This window comes from Pan paniscus, chromosome 1 (assembly GCF_029289425.2).
Source record: "Pan paniscus chromosome 1, NHGRI_mPanPan1-v2.0_pri, whole genome shotgun sequence".
In the NCBI taxonomy this organism is placed as follows: Eukaryota; Metazoa; Chordata; class Mammalia; order Primates; family Hominidae; genus Pan; species Pan paniscus.
The window spans coordinates 185,546,684-185,571,055 of NC_073249.2; the positions used below are offsets into that span (position 1 = coordinate 185,546,684).

At 42.8% G+C, this 24,372-nt stretch overlaps 1 long non-coding RNA gene across 1 annotated transcript; it reads right to left on the reverse strand.

Annotated features, from left to right (window-relative positions):
* On the reverse strand, positions 1–24,089 carry LOC129393388 (uncharacterized). Its single transcript, XR_008620225.2, has 3 exons — positions 7,439–24,089; positions 6,674–6,804; positions 1–3,162 (listed from the first exon to the last, which is right to left on the reverse strand). It is a non-coding gene; the product is annotated as an uncharacterized LOC129393388 (long non-coding RNA).
* Between the last annotated feature and the right edge of the window lie 283 nt (positions 24,090–24,372).

The following is a 24,372-nucleotide window of genomic DNA, read 5'->3' on the forward strand; positions in this document are numbered from 1 at the left end:
CAATAGCTATGAGGCCTTCAGCAAGTTATTTATCTCAGCCTCCGTTTCCTTGTCTGGAAAATGAGGATGATGAGAGTAATCATCTCTACCTCATAGTGTTGTTCAGTTATCTATTAGACCCTCTTAAAACTGTGCTTGGTACATGGTAGGTAATACATTTGTGTTCATTTTTCAAAAATATTGATTCTGGCTGGGCGTGGTGGCTCACTCCTATAATCCCAGCACTTTGGGAGGCCAAAGAGGACAGATAACTTGAGGTCAAGAGTTCAAGACCAGCCTGATCAATATGGTGAAACCCCGCCCCTACTAAAAATACAAAAATTAACTGGGTGTGGTGGCACGCACCTGTGGTCCCAGCTACTTGGGAGGCTGAGGCATGAGAATCACTTGAACCCAGGAGGCGGAGGTTGCATTGAGCTGAGATCACACCACTGCACTCCAGCCTGGGTGACAGAGTGAGACTCTGTCTCAAAAAATAAATAAACAAATAAATAAATAAAAATAAAAATTCTACCTGCTACCTAATTCTATTTGTTTCAGGTAACATAAAAGTCTTGTGCATTACAAGGTTGGCCACTGGTTAATTCCTGCAAGCTCCCGGACAGTCATGCATCTAGCCACAGATAAGGTCATGTGTTTGATTCCACATAGTATCATCTGGATTACAACATAAATAAAACCTGAAAGTCTTAAGCCAAAATGAGGCTCAAAGACCATTGTGTTCTCCTAAATTCCATCATTCAAGATATCCTGGAAATTTCTAAGACTTGGATCCTAAACTAGGCCACTCTGAGCCTCAGTTTTCTCACTTGCAAAACTGGGAATTGGACTGGCTATTTATGAAAGCTGCTATTATGGGCCAGGCACTGTGATAAGCTTTCACACAGCGAAATCAGAGTATAGTGTGCACTGACAAAGGGACAAGGGACCCCTGCCCTCTGATTTGGGTCACTGTACTTCAGGAACTGAGGTTGGGCAGTGGAATGGTGCATCCTCTCTATCCTGTTCCTTGGGATATCCTCCTGAACAGGTAAGTGGGGAGCCTGGAGACCTTGCTAGGTGATGGGACAAATCCCTTCTCCTCTGAGAATCACAGGCCTCAAGGGCAGCCCAGCCCAGCAGGACTTTCTGGGGTGATGGAAGTATTCAACATCTGTGCTGTCCAATATTGCAGCCACTAGTCACCAGTAGCTTCTGAGCACTGGAAACATGGCTAGTGCAACTGAGGAACAGAATTTTAAATGTATTTACTTTTAGTTAATTTAAATTTACATAGACCCTTGTGGCTAGTGGCTATTCTATCGGATAGAGTAGCTCTGAGCTATTTGGCTTTGAGAGCATCCTCCTGGAGAGATGAGGTAATTGAGACACAATTGGACTGAGTGGTTTGCTTAAAGGTTTTCAGTGACTCTGTGACAGAATTGAAACCAGAACCTAGGTCCTTCTTATTCCATAGCAGGCCTTTTTCCTCACATCACTGCTAGATGTGGAGACATCTAACATTGCTCTACAATAGCACCACACTTTTCTACAGGTAAGTAGTTAACCTTGACTGCAATGCTCTTCCTACCCACAACCATGCTCTTTCTGCTGGGTAAACTCCTACCCATCCTCAAGACCCAATTCAAACATCATGACCTTCTCCCCATTCCTGGCAGTTCCTTGCTCCCTTCCTGTCCTCCTGCAGCATTTTGTCTGGTTAGCTGTCGGAGCACTTACAATGTAATTGTCTATTTATTTATCTCCCCAACTTGACTAGAATTCTCTAAAAGCACAGATGGTTTTTTATTCTTCCTATCTCCAGAACGCAGCACAGGAGTCTGGTCAACAAACGTGTGGAATCAACATACTAAATATACTACAATGTACAGACTCCAAATAAAAGCAGACCTATCCCAGAAGATAAGGGAAGTGTACCAACCAATCAGAATGCCTGGGTTCTGTTTATCATCATGCTAAATTGCTGTGTGACTATGGGTATATTGTGTCCCCTCTTTGGACCTGAGGGGGTTGGACTGTGCCATTTCTAAGTAGGGCAAGCCCTAGCCCCTCTACACTAATGACCCCAAGGGACTCCTGGCTCAGCGATTTGGGCAGGATAAGATGGAGCCTCTGGGGGAGGTTACTGGGTATGGTGGTGGGCGATGGCCAGCACACTGTGGCCGGCACAGAAGCAGCTGCTTGCTGGACTCAGAGCTGCCAGAGATGCAGCTATGTCAGCAGCAAATTCCTAGGCCAGGGCCCCCAGAAACAGTAGAGGAAGGACTGAAAGAGCAGCTCAGAGGCTGGACGCGGTGGCTCATGTCTGAAATCCCAGCACTTTGGAAGGCGAAGGCAGGCAGATCACGAGGTCAAGAGATCAAGACCATCCTGGCCAACATGGTGAAACCCTGTCTCTATTAAAAATACAAAAATTAGCTGGGTGTGGGGGCACACACCTGTAGTCCCAGCTACTCGGGAGGCTGAGGGAGGAGAATCACTTGAACCCGGGAGGCGGAGGTTGCAGTGAGCCGAGATTGAGCCACTGCACTCCAGCCTGGCAACAGAGCGAGACTCCGTCTCAAAAAAAAAAAAAAAAAAAAAAAAAAATGCAGCTCAGATAGGAACCAAGGGAGGAAGGGAAAAGCAAGGAACCAGCACATCAGAAAGAAGAAAAAGACAGAAAAACACAACAAAGGTAGTTATAGCACTCCCACAAACATGATGAACGTTCCTAAAACTCACCAGACTTTCTATAAGAATTGTAGCAAGCACCAACCCCACAAAGTGACACAATATAAGAAGGGCAAGGGTCTTCTGTATGCCTGGGGAAGGCAGCATTATGACAGGAAGCAGTATGGCTACTAGGCCAACTTTTCAGGGAAAAGGCTGAAATTACAAAGAACATTGTGCTGAGACTTGGGTGTTTTGAGCCCAACTGCAGATCTAAGAGAATGCTGGCAGGCTATTAGGAGATGCAGGCCTTTTCAACTGGGAGGATGTCAGAAGAGAAAGGGCCAAGTGATCCAGTTCTAAGCTTCATCTTTTATTATGAAGACAATACACCCTTGAGGTTACGTTCACTTCATTTGGTTGTAGCTGGTCTTTTAGGAGGGAATAGACTAAAGCCATCAACAAAATTCCCCTTTTGGGGAAATTTATGCTTTGTGGTTCTTCTGGGAACTAAGGGAAAAAAAGAGAAAAACACAACAAAATAGTGACTGGAAAACCCACTTCTGGTTAGACTCCCATTCATTCGTGCATTTTACTCATGCATTCAACAAATATTTATTCACAGATTTCCTGAGTTCAGGGGCTCTTAGGCTGTTGGAAGCAGAAACTGAGGGCCGAGGTGGGGAATGACTTGTACAGGTCACATGAGTTACTGCCCGCATTCTCACCTATGCCAAACCACAGTGCCAGTGGAAAGTCAGCCTTGTGTAGCCAGTGTGCCTAGCCGGTGGGCCCACACTCACCTTCAGTTGTCAAGGCCTTGGGAAGGGCCAAGAAATGGCACTCTCTTCCAGAGAACAAAAGAGGGCTTAGGGCCTTCTGTGGCCTCCTTAGGGACTCATTCCTCATGGAGTGGCTTAATAGAGTGAGCCCTGGACTTGGAGCTGGACAGTTCTGGATTCAAGTCCCCAGAGACTTCCTTTTTCTTCCAGTTGGATGAATTTGGAAAGTCATCTCTCAGAGTCAGCTTCCTCATCCATAAAATGGAGATAACAGTCCCTCACAGAGTTGCTGTGAGGTTTAAATGAGATAATATGTGTGACTGTGGTAAAAGTCATCAGTAAAGGTTTTGCAAATGAATAAGACAAGAAAGAAAACAGCAGCCCCATCAGCATCAGCAGTGTCCTGGTTTGGCACTCACAGCAAGGCCCCGGCATTCTCCTGCTGAACATAAGCATGTTCCCAGAACACTGATACCAGGCAAAGCCTCTATAATCATAAGACAGGCAGCAAGACCAAAAAAAGATCACTCCACACCATGTCTGAATACAGAGAAAAACCTGGCCAGGCGTGGTGGCTCACGTATGTAATCCCAGCACTTTGGGAAGCCGAAGTAGGGGGATCACTTGAGGTCAGGAGTTCAAGAACAGCCTGGCCAACATGGTGAAACCCCATCTCTACTAAAAATACAAAAATTAGCCAGGTGTGGTGGTGGATGCCTGTAATCCCAGTCATTTGGGAGGCTGAGGCAGGAGAATCACTTGAAGCCAGGAGGCAGAGATTGCAGTGAGCTAAGATTGTGCCACTGCACTCCACCCTGGGTGACAGAGCGAGACTCCATCTCAAAACAGAACAAAACAACAACAACAACAACAGAAAAAAAAAGAACACTGTGCAAAATCGTTAAAACTACCAAACAGCCCCCTCCCCTGGTCAACATGAGTGTGGTGATTTCTTTACCAATGACAGCCTTAGCCACATTCCATTCGTCCCCCTCTTAGATAAAAATAATTAAAATGCCTAATCACTGAATTGCCACTGCTCCCTGACAGCACCTGGCCCAGAGAAAAACTCTCCTGGTACTCTCTTTCTGAGCTGCCCCATGGTCTCCAAGGTGTGTTATGTCCTTTGTGCAGCATGTAGTAATACCAACTTTGACTACAGGTGTGTTCCTGGTGGTCTTTTGCTATGGAGCATTGATAAAGATTTAAATAGTGGAAGTTCAGAGTCTATGACAGACCAGTGGGAGAATATATGTACACATATGTGTGTGTGTGTGTGTATACACATATAATTTTTTGCCTGAAGGACCTTTACCTCAAATTGCACAGTGACGGGTGACCTACTACTCTGCTTATGAATGAAATTGGCCCACTGGTCTAACCAGGCTCTGGCAGAATTTGGGAAATAACTGTCATGGGCAGGGGAAGAAATGGTCACAAGAAAAAAGATTAATGTTTACAGAAACCTTACCACATGCCAGACTTTGTCTCATTTAATTCTTGTAACCACTCTATGGGGTAGGTACAGTAGTATTTTCCCAGTTTATAGATAGGGAAACAGGCTCTCAGAAATTTAGTAAGCATCTGGTTCAAGATTTGAGGCAGGACCAACTCCAAGGCCCCTCCTCTGTTCACCCGGTTTTGGGCTCCTCCACCCTCTCCAAGAAGGGAGGAGGAAGCAGAGCTGACCCACTCTGCCTCCTCATCCCTGAGTGCCCTGGCAACCTGACCACCTCCTTTGGCCACATGGCCCCTGAGCTAAGGCCTAAAATTAGTCTCGAGTCACAGATCAGAACCTTCATGAATTCTCATTTTATAAGTGGGAAAACTGAGGCCCAGGGAGGTAAGTCCTCTCCTCTCCTATTCAGCCTCCCTCCAATGATTGCTGGAGCTGACTCCTACTGACCTGCAAAGGCCAATGATGTGCATCTCTTCCCAATTCAGTCTTAACAAGCTGCTGTTGGTAGCTTGCTATCAGCCACGGTGCGAGTATTTACACCATGGGTATTGGCAAATGCTACAAATCAGGGATTTTTTTTTTCTTTTCCACCAGAGATCCAGTTATTAAACATTTGCCAACACATCACTGGCCTCTCCCTCCCATAAGGAAAAGGAATTATAAACATTAGTGGGGATGTTTGGGAACAACCCACATCAGAGTCTATGCAAACTATCTCAACCTAGCTTGGCTGGGATTTTGTCATAAATAGCCATGTGCTCTGTGATTGACTTGTGTCAGAATAATCTGAGGGTATAATTGAAAATGTCTCCTGGGCCCCACTGAATCGGAATCTCTGGAGGGAGGACCCTAGAATCTGCATTTTAACAGTTATCTTCAGATGATTCTTTTGGTTCCTGAGTATCTCTGCTCTGTATTCTCATTGCCATATCAAATGACACCTAGTCACAGAGGGCAACGTTTAGACCCTCAAAAGAAATGTAATTCAGCCTCTATATTTCTTGAATGCCTGCCATGTGCTCACTGAGAGTGAATGAAGACAGGCCCAGGTCTACTTATATCTCCTTTCCCCTGTCTCTGGGGTGATGGTGGAGAGCTCATTGGCATCTAGACATTGGAATCAGACAGAGGTCCACCCACATCACCTTCCAGAGAGCACTAGGTGAGTTTGCCTGCTAGAAGTTCCAGTAGAATCTGTTAACACAAAGGAAATATATAGTCAATTTTAATTATCCAACTAAGTTGAAATCAGAAGAACTGGGTTAGAATCCTGGATCTGACCCACACTAAGTGGACTTGCCTCTAAGGCAAGTTCCCTAACCTCTCTAGAGCTCAGCTCCCTTCTCTGTAAAAGGCATCTACCTTAGGGGTTTATAAGAATCTAATGCAATAACCCTGGGGAAACAAACTGATTTCTACAGTGCAGGACACACATTGATTTCCTCAGCTAGCTCACCCTTGCAAGTGAGCCTTCCACAGCTCAAGCATCATGGGGCTGTTTTCCTCTTCAGACTGTGAGCACCTCAGAGATACCCTGGACTTACCTATCTCTGTATGTGCTCAGCACATATTAAGTACTTCCTAAAGGCCTGTGATTGAATATGAATTGTATTAGTCAGGGTTCTCCAGAGAACGGAACCAACAGAAGATGATAGATAGATAGATAGATAGATAGATAGATAGATAGATAGATAGATAGATGATAGATAGATGATAGATAGATAGATAGATAGATAGATAGATAGATAGATAGATAATTTGTTATAAGGTTTTTGCTCACATGATTATGGAGGCTGAAAAGTCCCAAAATCTGCTGTCTGCCAGGTAAGAGACCCAGGAAAGCCCAAAGTATAGTCCAAAGCCTGATAGTCAGAGAGCCGGTGGTGTAGATTTCAGCTCAGGTCTGAAGGCCTAAGAACCAAAGCACCAAGCGCAAGAGATCAATGTCCCAACTCAAGCAGTCAGGCAAAGAGCAAAATCAACCTTCATCTGCCTTTTTTGCTCTATTCAGGCCCTCAAGGATTAGATGACATTGAGGGCCATCTGCTTCACTCAGTCCACCAATCCAAATGCTAATCTCTGCTAGTCAGACATATCCAGAAATAATGTTTAATTAACTATAAGGGCATCCTTTAGCCCAGTCAAGTTGATAGATAAAATTTACTGTCACAAGATCTATGTGTAGATACAGACAGATAAAGCTACCCACACACAGATACTATTATGGGATTATTCCCCCAGTGGTGGCATGGAGTTGTAAATAGAGCACAGGGATTGGGGTCAGGAGTTTCAAGTATTAGGGTGGGGAACTGTATGTATTGTATAATAAATTACCACAAACACAGAGGCTGAAAACAACACATGCTAAGTATCTAACAGGTTCTATGGGTCAGGATCTGAGACTGGCTCAGCTAAGTCTTCTTCCTATGGTCTCACAAGACTGCAGTCAAGGTGTTTCCCAGGGCCAGAACCTTGTCTGAGGCTTGGCTGGGAAAGGATCTGCTTCCATGCTCACTCAGGTTATTGGCAGAATTCAATTCCTTACGGTGGTAGGCTTGAGAGCTTCAGTTTGTTGTTGGCTGCCAGTCAGGGTCCACCCTCAGCTCCTAGAGATGCTGCAGTTCCTTGCCGTGTGGCCTCCCAACATCCGCAGGCTGCCACATGCCAGCTTGCTTCTTCAAAACCAATGGAGAGGCATAGGGAGACTCAGCAAGACAAGTGCCACGCTTTCTTTTTTTTTTTTTTTTCGAGACGGAGTCTCACTCTGTCCCCCAGGCTGGAGTGCAGTGGCGCCATCTCGGCTCACTGCAAGCTCCACCTCCCAAGTTCACGCCATTCTCCTGCCTCAGCCTCCCAAGTAGCTGGGACTACAGGCGCCTGCCACCATGCCTGGCTAATTTTTTGTATTTTTTAGTACAGACAGGGTTTCACTGTGTTAGCTAGGTTGGTCTCAATCTCCTGACCTCCTGATCTGCCCACCTTGGCCCCCCAAAGTGCTGGGATTACATGCTTGAGCCACCGTGCCCGGCCCCACACTTTCACATAATATACCCATGTCATCGCTGACATGGCACCATCTATCCCACCTATCTCATCACCTTTGCTGCATTCTACCAGTGAGAAGCAAGTCACAGCACCACTGCAGCCACCCACCCCCACCACTCAAACAGAAGGAATTACAGAAAGCCATGACATCAGCAGGTGGGATGGTGAGCAACTTCCCCAAGAGTCTGTCTGCCACAGGAACTGAGAGGAACCTCGTGAAAGATTTTCCTTGTGCGGCTGGTAGACACAGACTTATGGGATAACAGAGCTCTGAGGAATCATGTCTCACCATTTCACATTACCTAGAAGAAAACAGAAACCCAGACAGCAAAGTCAGACTAGAATCCAGACCTTCTGACTTCCAGTTTCCAACATACTCTACTGGTTCCATTTCTACTTATTGTCAGGACTCTGAAGCCACAAGCTGGAAAGTTAGATGGCACTTTGAAGTTGTAGCTCAGTGGGTATTGGAATGTCTTAGAATACCTTCAGAATAAATTGAAATCCTTAGCATGACATTCAAGGCCCTTTGACTACCTGGCCCAACCAATTTTTTTTTTTTTTTTTTTTTTTGGTCTCACCTCTTGCCATTCTCCCCTGTTATGATGGCGCCATGTCAGTGATGACATGGGTATATTACGTGAAAGTGTGGCATATGTCAACAGAGAACTATTTGGTGCTTCCTGGTGGTGCCTCCCTCCCTTTACATATTCTCCACCAGGAATGCCCCTCATTTTCTATGCCTAGAAAATAAACAAAGCGGGGGGTGGCCAAGATGGCCAACTAGAAGCAGCTAGTATGAGTGGCTCTCAAAGAGAGGTACAGAAGGGGCGAGTAAATACAACACCTTCAACTGAAACATTCAGGTACTTGCATTGGGATTAATCAAGGAAACAACTTGACCCACAGAGGATGAAGAAAAGCAAGACAGGACAATGGCCCACCTGGGAGCAACACAGAGCCCAGGGATCCTCCCTCGCCCAGGAAAGCTGTGAGTGAATGAGCGATCCCAGGAAACCATGCTTCTCCCATAGATATTTGCAACCCTCAGGTCAGGAGATATTCTTATGAACCCACACTACTAGGGCCTTCAGTCTTCTGTCTGACAAAGCTATGTGGAGTCTTGGCAGAGCAGCTGCTCAGGCATGCATAGAAACCCTGGAACCTTAAGATACTTGGGGTTTCCAGCAAAAGTAGCTGCAGCTCCAGCAAAGTGGGAGGTTAAACTCCTGTATGTACCCCTAGGAAGGAGACTGAATCCAGGGGGCTGAGCAGAAACAGCCTGCAGGCCCCACTTCCATGGCACCTCACAAGATAAGACCCACTGGCTTGGAATTCCAGCAAGCTACCAACAATGGCATTGCATCTCCCTAAGAAGGAGCTCCCCGTGGGAGGGGTGGGCTGCCATCTTTGCTGTTCAGGCATCTTAGCCGTTCCAGCCTTTAGGCTTTGGAGAGTCTGAGCCAACCTGGGGCGGAAGAGATCGCCCAGTACAGCACAGCAGCTCTACCAAAGTGTAGCCCGACTGTTGCTTCAAGCAGGTACCCCATCCCATTCATCCTCAGTGGGTAGGACCTTCCTACTGGGGCCTCCAGCCACCCCTACCTGAGCTTTCCAGCCAATAGAGATCTGAATTCCCCCTGGGACTGCGCTCTTAGAGGGAGGGGTGGGCCACCATATTTGATGTTTGGGTGACTTAGCTGTTCCAGCCTTTGGGCTTCAGAGTGTCTGAAGCAACCAGGGGCTGAAATGGATTCCCAGCACAGCACAGCTGCTATACCAAAACATGGCCAGACTGCTTTTTCTTAAGTAGGTCCTGATCCCATTCCTCCTCACAGGGAAGGACCTCTCAACCGGGGTCCCCAGCCACTTCCTACAGGTGCCTTTGGGCCCACAACAGGCTTGTACCTCCCTGGGACAAAGCTCCCAAAGGGAGGGACAGGCTGCCATCTTTGCTATCTTACAGCCTTCACTGGTGACATCTCCTGGTTCTGGAAAATCCAAGGCGACTGGAGACTGGAGCAGGCCCCAACCATACTGCAGCAGCCCTATGGAAATGTAGCCACAGTGTTACGTGGGTGCCTATTCCCATATCTCCTCACCAGGCAGGTTCTCCAGGCGGGGGCCTCCAGCCACCCCCTGCCAGAGCTATCAAGCCAGTACCAACTCAGCAACTCCCTGCACAGAGCCTCCAGGGGCAACTGATAGCCTCTCAACCATGCCTCTGCAGTGGAACTGCCCTTGCCACCCTCAGACTAATGAATGGGCAAAGACCCTAAGTGTCTTATCCATACCTCCAAGCTGTAGTTGATCCAAGGAGATGAGGCCAGTCCATCTCCTATAGGTCCCACACACCCACCACAGCTCATCAGGGAACCACTGGCTTGAGCCCACAGCACAAACCCTCCATCTTGGGCTGACTGCACTGAGTGATTACTGACCTGCATCTCCCGGGGGTGGAGCCCCTAGGAGACAAGCAAATGACCCTGGCCACCACTACTACTAAGATCTCTTCCTCTGCTGCCTCTAAGCTGGGGAAGGAACATAAACACTGAGATCTCCCCAGAGCTGCAGTGGGCAGCCCAGGAGTGTCAAGTCATGAACTACAGCCAGCACTCAAGAAGGAGAGGAACCCACACTTTCAGAGCACTGAGAGGGAACACAGCTGCAACTGTTAGGAAACATAGGGGAGCCATACAACTAAGCAAAAGTCTATCAACTGACCAAGAATCCCAATTGCCACCTGCTGGCTCACACTCTAAAGCTCCAACACCAAAAATACCTCACTAACATACCCCCCTCTGAAACCAGAGACAAGAAGTCAGCTTCAAATAAAGACCCTATGCAAAACCTTGGCCCAGTAGAAAAATCCAGAAAAGAAGTCTATCGTCTGTACTCAATCTACACTGCAGTTAAAGGAACACTCACAATGCAGAGATGAGGAAGAACCATTGCAAAAACTCCAGTAACTCAAATGGCCAGAGTGTCATACGTCCTCCATACGACCACACCAGTTCTCCAACAAGAGTTTTTAACCTGGCCAAACTGGCTGGAATGACAGAAATTGAATTCTGAATATGGATAGGAAGAAAAATAGGAACAAGGATGGCAAAACCCAATTCAAGGAAAATAAGAATTAACAATAAAGTGATACAGGAGTGGAAGAACAAAATAGCTAGTATAAAAAAAGAATCTACTGAGTCTGACAGAACTGAATAACACAATACAAGAATTTCACAATGCAATCACAAATATTAACAGCAGAATAAACCAAGCTGAGGAAAGAATCTCAAAACTTGAAGACTGGTTCTCTGAAATAAGACAGACAGAAAAAAACAAAGAAAAAAGAATAAAAAGGAATGAACAAAACCTCTGAGACGTATGGGATTATGTAAAGAGGCCAAATCTATGAATCACTGGCATTCCTGAAAGGGAGTGGAAGAAAGAAAAACAACTTGGAAAATATATTTCAGAATATCATCCATGAAAACTTCCCCAACTTTGTTCCTGAAATATTCTACACAAGAAGACCATCCCAAAGACACATTATCATCAAATTTTCCAAGGTCAGAATGAAAGAATGAATGTTAAAGGCAGCTAGAGAGAAAGGGCAGGTCACCTAAAAAGGGATCCCCATCAGGCTAACAGCAGACCTCTCAGCTGGAACCGTACAAGCCAAAGGAGATTGGGGGCCTATATTCAACATTCTTAAAGAAAAAAACTTCAACCAATCATTTCATATCCAGCCAAACTAAGCTTCCTTAGTGAAGGAGAAATAACATCATTTTCTGATAAGCAAATGTTGAGGGACTTCATTACCACCAGACCTGCCTTACAAGAGATCCTGAAAGGAGAACTAAATATAGAAAGGAAAGACCACCACCACCTAATACAAAAACACACTTAAACACACAGACCAGTGTCACTGTAAAGCAACCACACAAATAAGCCAACATAATGACCAGCCAACAGCACAATGACAGGATCCAATCCACACATATAAATACAAACATTGAATGTAAACAGGCTAAATGCCCCACTTAAAAGGCACAGAGTGTGGGAGCTGCTGTGGCTCAGGCTGGTTGCCCTGGCACTCAGGGAGGCGAGGCTACAAGTTCGAGGCCAGCCTGGTCAACATTGATTAAAAAAAAAAAAGGCACAGAGTGGCAAGCTGGATAAAAAAAGTGAGACCCAATGGTTTGCTGTCTTCAAGAGACCCATCTCACATGTAATGACACTCATGGGCTCAAAATATTAATAAAGGGATGAAGAAAAATCTACCAAGGAAACAGAAAACATAAAAAAGCAGGGTTTACAATCCTGATTTCAGACAAAACAGATTTCAAACCAACAAAGATCAAAAAAGACAAGCAAGTGCATTACATAATGGTAAAGGGTTCAATTCAACAAGAAGACCTAATTATCCTAAATATATATGCCCCCAATGCAGGAGCACCCAGATTCATAAAGCAAGTTCTTAGACACCTACAAAGAGACATAGACTCCCAAAAAATAATAGTGGGGGACTTCAACATTCCACTGACAGTATTAGATCATCGAGGCAGAAAATTAACAAAGATATTCAGGACCTAAACTCAGCATTGGACCAAATGGATCCGATAGACTTTTACAGAAGTCTCCATCCAAAAACAACACAATATACATTGTTCTAATTGTCACATGGCACATACTCCAAAAATGACCACATAATTGGACATTAAACAGTCCTCAACTAATGTAAAAAAACTGAAATCATACCAAACACACTCTGAGACCACAGTGCAATAAAAATAGAAGTCAACACAATGAAAATCGCTCAATTACACGGAAATTACCATACAATTACCACAAATTAAACAACGTATCCTGAATGACTTTTGGGTAAATAATGAAATTAAAGCAGAAATAAAGAAGTTCTTTGAAAATAATGAGAACAAACATAAAACATACCAGAATCTCTGGGACACAGCTAAAACAGTGTTAAGAGGGAAATTTATAGCACTAAGTGCCCACATCAAAAAGGTAGGAAGATCTCAAGTTAACAATCTAACTTCACAACTGAAGAAATTAAAAAGGCAAGAACAAATCAACCCCAAAGCTAGCAGAAGATGAGAAATAACAAAAAATCAGAGCTGAACTGAAAAAAATCGAGACATAAAAAGCTATTCAAAAGATCAATGAATCCAGGAATTGGTTTTTTGAAAAAATTAATAAAACAGTCTACTAGCTAGACTAATTAAGAAGAAAAGAGAGAAAATCCAAATAAACATAATTAGAAATGACAAAGGGGTTACTACTTACCCCACAGAAATAAAAGCAACCATCAGAAACTACTATGAACAACTCTATACATACAAACTAGAAAACCTAGAAGACATGGATAAATTCCTGGATATATACACCCTCCCAGGACAGAGCCAGGAAGAAACTGATTCCCTGAACAGACCAATAACAAGTTCCAAAATTGAATCAGTAATAAATAGCCTACCGACCAGAAAAAAAAAAACCTCAGGACCTGATGGATTCACAACTGAATTCTATCAGATGTACAAAGAAGAGCTGGTACCATTCCTACAGAAACTATTCCAAAAAATTACAGAGGAAGGACTTCTCAACTCATTCTATGAGGCCAGCATCATCTTGATACCAAAACCTGGCAGAGACACAACAAAAGAAGAAAACTTCAGCCCAACATCCTTGATAAACATCAACACAAAAATACTCAACAAAATACTTGCAAGATTCATTCCCAGGATGCAAGATTGGTTCAACATACAAAAATCAATAAATATGATTCATCACACAAGCAGAACTAAAGACAAAAAACACATGATTATCTCAATAGATGCAGAAAAGGCTTTTGATAAAATTCAACGTCCCTTCATGTTAAAAACTCTCAATAAACTAGGTACTGAAGGAACAAACATCAAAATAATAACAGCTATCTATGACAAATCCACAGCCAACATTATCCTGAATGGCAAAAGCTGGAAGCATTCCTCTTGAAAACCAGCACAAGACAAGGATACCATCTCTCACCACTTCTATTCAACGTAGTATTGGAAGTCCTGGTCAAAGCAATCAGGCAAGAGAAAGAAAGGACATCCAAATAGAAAGAGAGGAAGTCAAACTATCTCTGTTTGCAGACAACATGATTCTTTTTCTTTTTTTTTTTTTTTTTTTTTGAGACGGAGTCTCGCTCTGTTGCCCAGGCTGGAGTGCAATGGCACAATCTTGGCTCACTGCAAGCTCTGCCTCCTGGGTTCACGCCATTCTTCTGCCTCAGCCTCCAGAGTAGCTGGGACTATAGGCGCCCGCCACCACACCTGGTTAATTTTTTTTGTATTTTTAGTAGAGATGGGGTTTCACCATGTTAGCCAGGATGGTCTTGATCTCCTGACCTCGTGATCCACCCGCCTTAGCCTCCCAAAGTGCTGGGATTACAGGCGTGAGCCACCACTCCCAGCCAACATGATTCTATATCTAGAAAACCTCATAGTCTTGGCCTGTGAAAGCTCCTTCAGCTGATAAATAACTTCAGCAAAACTGCAGGATACAAAATCAATATACAAAAATCACTAGCATTCCTATACACCCACCAAGTAAACTGACAGCCCGATCAGGAAGGCAATCCCATTTATAACTGCCACAAAAAAAAAAACACAAAATACCTGGGAATACAGCTAACCAGGGAAGTGAAAGATCTCTACAATGAGAATTACAAAACACTGCTCAAAGAAATCAGAGAAGACACAAACAAATGGAAAAACATTCCATGCTTATGGATAGGAAGAATCAGTATCATTAAAATGGCTATACTGCCCAAAGCAATTTACAGATTTAGTGCCATTCCTATCAAACTACTGACAACATTCTTCACAGAACTAGAAAAAAAAATTTTTTAATTTATATGGAACCAAAAAAGAACCCAAATAGCCAAGGCAATCCTAAGCAAAAAGAACAAAGCTGGAGGAATCACATTACTCAACTTCAAACTATACTACAAGGCTACAGTGGCCAAAACGGCATGGTACTGATACAAAAACAGACACATAGCCCAATGGAACAGAACAGAGATTCCAGAAATGAGGCTGCACATCTACAACCATCTGATCTTCGACAAAGCTGACAAAAGCAATGGGGAAAAGACTCCCTATTCAATAAACGGTGCTGGGACAACTAGCTAGCCATATGCAGAAGATTGAAGCTGGACCCCTTCCTCACACCATATATGAAAATCAACTCAAGATGAACTAAAGACATAAATGTAAAATTCAAAACTAGAAAAACCCTAGAAGACAACCTAGACAATACCATCCTGGACGTAGCAACAGGCAAAGATTTCACGACAAAGACATTGAAAGCAATTGCAACAAAAGCAAAAATGGACAAATGGAACCTAATTAAACATAAGAGCTTCTGCACAGCAAAAGAAACTATCGACAGACAACCTAAAGAATGACAGAAAATATTTGCAAACTATGCTTCTGACAAAGGTCTAATATCCAGCATGTATAAAGAACTTAAATTTATAAAAGAAAAACAACCCCATTAAAAAGTGGGTAAAAGACATGAACAGACACTTCTCAAAAGAAGAAATAACGCAGCCAACAAGCATATGAAAACAAGCTCAATATCGCTGATCATTAGAAAAATGCAAGTCAAAATCACAATGAGATACCATCTCATACCAGTCAGAATGACTATTATTAAAAAGTCAAAAATATAACAGATGCTGGTGGGGAGGTTGCAGAGAAAACCCTTATACACTGTTGGTGGGAGTGTAAATTAGTTCAACCATTGTGGACAGCAGTATAGCAATTCCTTAAAGAGCTAAAAGCAGAACTACCATTTGACCCAGCAATCTCATTACTGGGTATATACCCAGAGGAATATACAGCATTCTACCATAAAGACATACGCATGCAAATGTTCATTGCAACACTGTTCACAATAGCAAAGACATGAAATCAACCTAAATGCCCATGAATGACAGACTGGATTTTAAAAAATGTTGTACATATACACCACTGAATATTATGCAGCCATAAAAAAGAATGAGATCATGTTTTTTGCGGGAACATGAATGGGGCTGGAGGCTATTATCCTTAGCAAACTAATGCAGGAATAGAAAACCAAACACTGCATGTTTCCACTTATAACTGGGAGCTGAATGATAAAAATTTATGAACACAAAGAAGAAAACAACAGACACTAGGGTCTACTTGAGCGGGGAGGGTGGGAGGCGGGAGAGGAGCAGGAAAAATAACTATTGGGTATTGAGCTTAATACCTGGGTGATGTAATAATATGTACAACTAACCCCCATGACACGTGTTTACCTATGTAATAAACCCTGACATGTATCCCCAAACCTAAAATAAAAACTAAAAATAAACCAACAAAACAAATGGAAAAATAAAACTGCTTATCCTTTGAGTCCCAGCTCAAATGCCACCTTCTCTGTGAAACCTTTCTTAATTCTTGTAGGCAGAATTAATCCCTCCCTCCATTTTGCTCTTAGAATCTTGTACAGTTTCTGCATAGCCCTTTTCATATGTATGACAGTTGTTTTTGAATTCTGTCTCTCCTGTGACATTAGGACCTTAAAGCAGGGTTGTTAGAATGATGTGAAACAAATTTGGTTTAAACAAGTCTATCATGCCAGCTGGCCCTGTCAAGAGACTATCAACAGCTTCTCCTGCTGAGCTGAGATACCAGCAAAGCTAATGAGAGTATTTAGTTCAAAGCAGATGTCCCCAGAAGCTGATAGTCAAGGAAAGGCTAGCTCAATCCCCAGCACTGCTCCATATAGTAAATCTTTACTGATCGATTGAATAGGATTGTCATTCAACAATAATTCAATCACTTGTGTACAGTTGACCCTTGAACAACATGGGTTTGAACTGCATGGGTCCATTTTACACAGACTTTTTTCAATATACTGAAAAATTGTTTGGAGGTTTGAGACAATTTGAAAAAACTCAGACAAACCACGTAGCCTAGAAATATCAAAAAATTTAAGAAAAAGTTTTATGTCATGAATGCATAAAATATATGTAGAAACAATTCTATTTAATCACTTATGACAATAAAATATATACAAATCTACTGTTAAAAAGTTAAAATTTGTTAACCATGGTGGCTTATACGTGTAATCCCAGAACTCTGGGAGGCCTAGGTGAGAGAATCGCTTGAGCCCAGGAGTTCAAGACCAGCCTTGGGCAACAAAGTGAGACCGTGTCTCTATTTAAAAATCAAAAAATTAGCCCGGCATGGTGGTGCGTGCCTGTAGTCCCATCTACTCAAGAGGCTGAGGTGGGAGGATCACTTGAGCCCAGGAGATTGAAGCTGCAGTGAGCCGTGACTGTGCCACTGCAAGCATGTCGGCCTGGGCAACAGAGAAAGACCCTGTCTCAAAAAATAAAAAATAAATAAAATTTATCAAAACTTATGCACACAAACATTTACAGACCTTATGTACATAGTGCCATTTGCAGTTGAGAAAAATGTAAACAAACATAAAGATGCAGTATTAAATCATAACTACAAGAAGTTAACTGCAGTGCATAAGGTACTACTGTAATGATTTTGGAGCCACCTCCTATAGCCATTGTGGTGAGCTCAGCTGTTGAGAGTATCCCTTAAAACAACCTGTGACGCTAATCATCTCCATGTGAGCCATTCATCTCTCCAGTAAACTGCATATCGCAGTAAAAAGTGATCTCTTGCAGTTCTCAAGTATTTTTCATCGTGTTTAGTACAATACCATAAATCTTGAATAACGCCATGGGACCTATACAAAGTGCCACTAGTGATGCTGGAAGTGCTCCCAAGAAGCAGAGAAAAGTCGGGACATTACAAGAAAAAGTTGAATTGCTTGATATGTGCTGCAGATTGATGTCTGCAGCTGCAGTTGCATGCTATTTCAGACAGATGATTCACCCTGTAAACAGACAATGTAAACTTATGGTATCGATAAATACAGTATAGTACTGTAAATGTATTTTCTCTGTTATATGATTTTCTTAATAACATTTTCTTTTCTATAGCTTATTTTATTGTAAGAGTACAGTATATAATACATATGCAAAATATGTGTTAATAGACTATGTTATCAGTAAGGCTTCTGGTCAATAGTAGGCTATTAGTAGTTAAGTTTGGGGGGAGTCAAAAGTTACATGCAATTTTCGACTGTACAGGGGGTTGGCGCCTCTAACCCCCACATTGCTCAAGGGCTAAATGTATACCAAAGGCTGGGCTTATACTAATAGTTCAAGTTACAGAGATAAGAAAAAGGCATGAACAATCAAAATCACAGGGGCTTGGGAAACAAAAAAAACCTGATTCAAAGCCAGACTCAGTTATTTACTAGCTATATGATTGTGAGCAAGTTATTTAACTTCTCTGACCTTAGTCTCATCAGTTAAAGAGGGGTAACAATACCTACACCATAAGGGTTGCTGTGTGGATTACATAAGATGATATACACACCTGGCACATTGCAGGTGCTCAATAAATGTTAATGCTGTGCCCCTTATCCATTTGTAGAGAATCAATAGTAACACAGGCAATAATTATCATACCCTATGATCAATGCTATAATGCTAAGGAAGTGTAGATAATAGAGGAACTTGTTTTATTGAGCAGAGAAGAAGGAAAGGGAAAACTTCAAACAGAGAATGAGCAGGAGCTGGCTAGGAGGATCTTCCGAGGGAATAGTGTGGACCAACACGTGGCTGTCCTGGCTCCAAGTCTTCCTTTTTGTCTACTTCCAGATGAGGTGGCATCTAGGGCCTGAAGTGAGCCATCTCTTCCTTCTGTGACAGATGACTGATGTTTTCATTTCTTTGCCATACTATAGAAAGTGCCTCCTCTCTCAACCAGAAATATGAACTAATCCAATTTGCAGATGAGTTAATGCTGGGACCTGAAATGCACTGAATTCCGAAGTTCTGATTCCAAGAAGAATGTCAAATGAGTCTCACTCTCAATGCATGTGACATATTTAAAAAAATATATTTTAGGTGGATTTGATGCTGTTAAATTGAGACATATATATAAACTGTGAGTGATATAGTTGCTGTGGGAACCCTTGAAATCTCCTAACATTTTTACATCCACAATTTCACGATCTCAATAACTTAGACTCCCAGAATCCCAAAATGTTAGTAATAGAAGACCCCTTACAGGCCCAACCTCCACATCTTCCTGATGGAGGAATGTAGGCCAAGACATGAAGAATGACCTGTCCAAAGCTGTATAGCAAAATCCTTAATTTCTGACACTGGAATGCAGGCCTCTAAGTTGGAAACCCAGCTCTCTTTCTCCTGTAGTACAGTTACTCCTGAGGGACTGTTTAGGGTAAGGTCTTTTTAATTGTACACTTCAGTAACAGATATTCATTTTGAGGAAGATTCATTTCTTTTGGGTCCAATTGGTGCTTTCAACAAAGTCAAACCTCAGATTCTTGACCATCTCCATAATATATATATATATTTGATATATAATATATTAAGTATATATCATACTATATATCAAATATATATCAAACCTCAGGTTCTTGACCATCTCCATAATACTATGACCTAAAGGTGACAGAATCATAGACTCTTAGAGTAAGAATGAGATTTTAGAGGCTTATCTGGTTCAATTCATCTTCTACCAAAGAAATACCCTTCTTGAATGTGTCCAGTGATGTATTCATTTCCCCAAGAGAATTATCCCATTGTTTGCCCATGAATGCTAGCATCATCAAGTAGAACTCTGTTTCTCTGTCTACTCTGTCCATTAAGAGAAAGGGAAGGAAGGGAATGGTGTTCACTTACTGAGCACCGTTTGTGTACCAGACACATGTGAGGGTCTTGGATATGTTACCTCACTTGATTCTTGAAACATCCCTATAAAGTAGATGTTCAATTTACAAACTAAAAAAAAAAAAAAAGTTCAGAAAGTTTAAATAATGTGCCCAAATTTACCCATGGTCAGTGGAAGAGTCAAGTCCATGGACTCTCTTTGGTATGCTGAGAGGCCTTGTCTTCCCTGCCTCCTATCTCTCTTCAGTGTAGCTCTTTCAGCAGGCTGTGCTAGAGATTTCCTTTTAAAATAAAAATCTGCTTAAAGGCCTTTGATGGCTCTTCAATACCCACTCAAGGTAAATAGTTCAATACCCACTCAAGGTAAATAGTCCAAGCTCTTTAGCTTAATAATCAAGGCCCTTGACAATCTGGCTCCAATCAAATATTGCAGGCTCACTTCCCTCTTCTTTTCCGATGCATCCTAGGTTTTCCATGAGGATGCCTTTTTGTCTTTGTTCATGCTGTACTTGCTGCCTATGTGTCCTTCCCCTCCTTCTCTGCCTAAAAAAGTCCTAGTTTTCCTTTAAGGTCCACTCAAATGTCACCTTCTTGGTGAAGTCTTCCCCAGTATCTCTGGGCTCAATGAACCCTCCTCTGCCTTCTCCATATTACAGAGGACACTGCAAAGTCCTCTGTAATAGCCTCTTTTGCATTGTCATGGTCCCTTGTAGACTAAGATCCTTAAAGACAAGGATTGTACTTTACATTTATTTGCATTCCCAGTTCCTGGCACATAATAGGAGTTCCATAGATATGTGTGGAATAGAATTGAGGCCTAATCCTTTTCCACATGTTAGCCCTTCAATTACCTGAAGACCCTTCTAAGGCCTTGCCCTACCCCACTCTACTCCCATTAATAGTTATTTCTTCTGCAGGCTAAATGTTCCCAATTCCTTTCAGCTGCTCCTTATAAAGTCTGATTTCCAGATTCCTTATCTGGTCATTTGCTTCTGGGTCATAATTTGTCAACATCACTCTTTTAAAATATAATGCCTAGGACAAACTCAATAGCCCAAAGTCTGGCCATAGCAGAACAAAGTGAGGGGATTCCAAACTGTGATTCCAATCTATGACGTTTTCTTGGCCATTACTGTGTGCCAGGAGGTCTCTCTACTTTATTTTCTTTCAGTCTTCAATAATCTGGTGAGGTAGGTGTCATTTCTTCCATTTTATAGATGAGGATATAAGCCATCTGGTAAGGCACTTTGAGAATAAGTTAAAGTCACAATTCCAGAGCATAAAGCAAACTTGTGATCAACTGATACCTTTAGATCATTCGTACATCAACTGCTGAAAAGTTATTATTTTTTCCAGTTACCGGCTAGTGACAGGCTTAAGGGAAACTGAGGACAAAGAATCAATACCTTTAGAAGGGTGTGAAACCAAAGCATACAGAAAAGGCAGGTTGGATTAATGACCACCTTCCTAACAATAACAGCCTTTATCTAGGAGCTCAAACAGAGACTGGAATGTCTTAACCACACAGCTTCCTGGAACTATTTTTACTTTGTATTTTACAAGAGGAGAAAGAGCAGAAGCGTCTTAGATAAACAACAAGGTTTGGGCTCAGCACATGTCTGAAACTGAACAGCCAGTGGGGCCCTGTGGTCACAAGGCAGATAATAAGGAGGTTGCCTCTTTGGTCTGTGGCTTGGGTCTGAAAGGGTCCTACTGTGCACATTCATTCTATAAATATAGACTGATCACCAGATGTGTTCCAGGCATGGTGCGAGGTGCTGTGGATGTAATGAAGAACAAAGACAGAGTTCCAATCTGTGGAGCTTACAGTCAGGTGAAAGATAAGCATAAATGAAAATGATATGCACAGATCTTAGTAAATGCAATGATGAATGAAGGTGCCAGGCTACAAGGAGAGCGAAAGGAGGGGCATTTAATTTATCCTGGGGTGAGGATGGAAGAGAAGGTATCAGAGGAAGTTCCTGGGGAAGGTAGTCTTAATTGATGTGTAGGACTTAACGTGGTGAAGGCTCTTATGTATTTCAATGCATCCCCCCCACACCCTGCAACACACATACTTTCTTTAAGCATCAGAAACCATCTTTCCCATTTCCTTTACCAACTCTTCCACTGGGTCATCAACAACATGAAAAAAAACAAAAACAAAAAACAAAACAAAAACTACTGTTTTTGTCAGTTCTGTCAGTGCCAGAATAATCACTCCTTTTTGCTGTAATGTAACGTAGAAAAGAGCAGACCTGGGGTTTCCTAGCATACCTCCTTTAAAAAAAAATTACATCCTGATTAACTTGCCTATTTCTTCCCTCTCCATTGCCTCTGTATTTCTTGGCTTCCCCACACCTGTAACCCAAAGGTCACAGGGTCTGTCATAGCCCAATTCCACTCTCCAGCTGCCTCTTGGTTTTTAACCCCCCTTATTAAAATCCGAACATTAAACAACTAATAACACCCATGTGTAATTAGTTGTTTAATTGAACAGCACAGAACTGTTAATACATTATGCTGTGCCCTGGAATATTAAGTGGAATAAAAGCAAAGTACTATATTCAAGCAAACTACAGTCTGACTTAAAATACTACAATGGGAAACATTTCACACAGAGATTTTTACCAAGTGACAGTGGACAGGAGGGAGAAATGAGTTCTTCCTGAGAAGTGTCAGAGAAGTTCTGAGCTGGATCTAAAAAAGAAGCAGGAGGCTGGGTGTGGTAGCTCACGCCTGTAATCCCAGCACTTTGGGAGGCCAAGGAGGGCAGATCACAAGGTCAGGAGATTGAGACCATCCTGGCTAACATGGTGAAACCCTGTATCTACTAAAAATACAAAAAATTAGCTGGGCGTGGTGGCAGGCGCCTGTAGTCCCACCTACTCAGGAGGCTGAGGCAGAAGAATGGCGTGAACCCGGAAGACGGAGCTTGCAGTGAGCCGAGATCGCGCCACTGCACTCCAAACTGGATGACAGAGTGAGACTCCATCTCAAAAAAAAAAAAAAAAAAAGCAGGAATCCAAAGGACAATATGCATAATATTTATTTATTTTTAGCAGATGTGGGAATATCTCCCTCATGCCAAGCCTTATCTAAGGCTACAGGTGTGAATAAGGTTCCTGATCTCAAGACGCTTTCAGCCTAGAAAAGAGGTTTAGAAATATACTCCAATAATGGCAACATATATGGTGCCATGGACAGAGTTACAGAACAAACTGCTAGGGGAATTCATAGAGAAAATGTTTAAGAGAACATTTCTCACTGGACGTAGTAGGCAGAATTCTAAGGTAGCTTCCTAGATTAACCTTCATGTACACCTTCTGCATAGTCCCTGGGACAGTGGCTATGATGAATTTTACTCCTGTGATTAGGGTATGTGATGTGGCACAGGTGATCTTAAAGTAGGAAGATTATCTAGGTGGGTCTGACCTAATTACAAGTCTTTTAAAAGCTCATAGTGTTCTCTGACTGGTTGAAGAAGGGAAATCAGAGATATTTAAAGAATGAGAGGGAGTGACATGAGAAAGGTTCTCTGTTGATGAGATAAAAGGGATCACGTGGCAAGGACCTGAGAGTGGTCCCCAACAGAGAGCTGGCAAAACAGTGTAGCTGTGGGATCCTAGTCCTACAGGGACATGAATTCTGCCAACAGCCCGAAGGAGCCTGGGGCAGATCTTTCCCTCGTGGAGGTGCTAGACATCTTGATTTCAGCCTATGACACCACGAGCAGAAAACCCAGCCACACCATGCCAGTTTTCCGACCTACACAACTGTGAGTAAATCAATGGGTGTTGCTTTAAGCTGCAAAATTTGTGCCAATTTGTTATGCAGGAATAGAAAACTAATATGAGCACTTACAACACTGTGCTCTCATTAGCTATTGACATAATAGTTTCCCCAAATATGGGCTCCTTAGATTTAGGCTCTAATTATCCTTGTAACCTCAGGGCTCTTCATGAGACAGGTACTCCCCAAAACGCCATGGAATGAAAGTTTAAATTAGACAACAGGGATGCAGATCAGAACCTGGATAGATTCTGACCATTTCCATTTCTCAAGAATGGGCAGACGGATACTGACACCAATACCAGGATACAAGGAGGCGGCCCCCCTTCAGTCCAATGCTCTAAGACCTATTCTAGAGGCAAGGCAAGTAATCCAGGCTCAGCTGCCCCATCTGCTGCTCCAGCCTTGCTTAAGTGGACTTCCCTCCAAGGAGCATTGTTCACAGAAGGATCATTAACAAGACATTCCTGTGTGACCTGAGGATTGCCATGTTCTAAATGATGCCCACACCCACTCCACATCCAGCTCAGCAGAGGTCTCGGGATTTATATTGCACTGTATTTTCAAGCAGCCAAAACAGAAGTCAAGACGTCAGTTTCCTAAGCTGCTAAAATGATGTGGTGGTTAAACCAATTGTGTGCCAGGCGCAGTGGCTCACGCCTGTAGTCCCAGCGCTTTGGGAGGCTGACGCAGGAGGATCACTTGAGCCCAGTAATTTGAGGTTACAGTGAGCTATGATGGCGCCACTGCACTCCGACCTTGGGGACAAAGTGAGGCTCCATCTCTAACAAAACAAAAATAGAATTGTGTGGCCAACATGGCTGGTG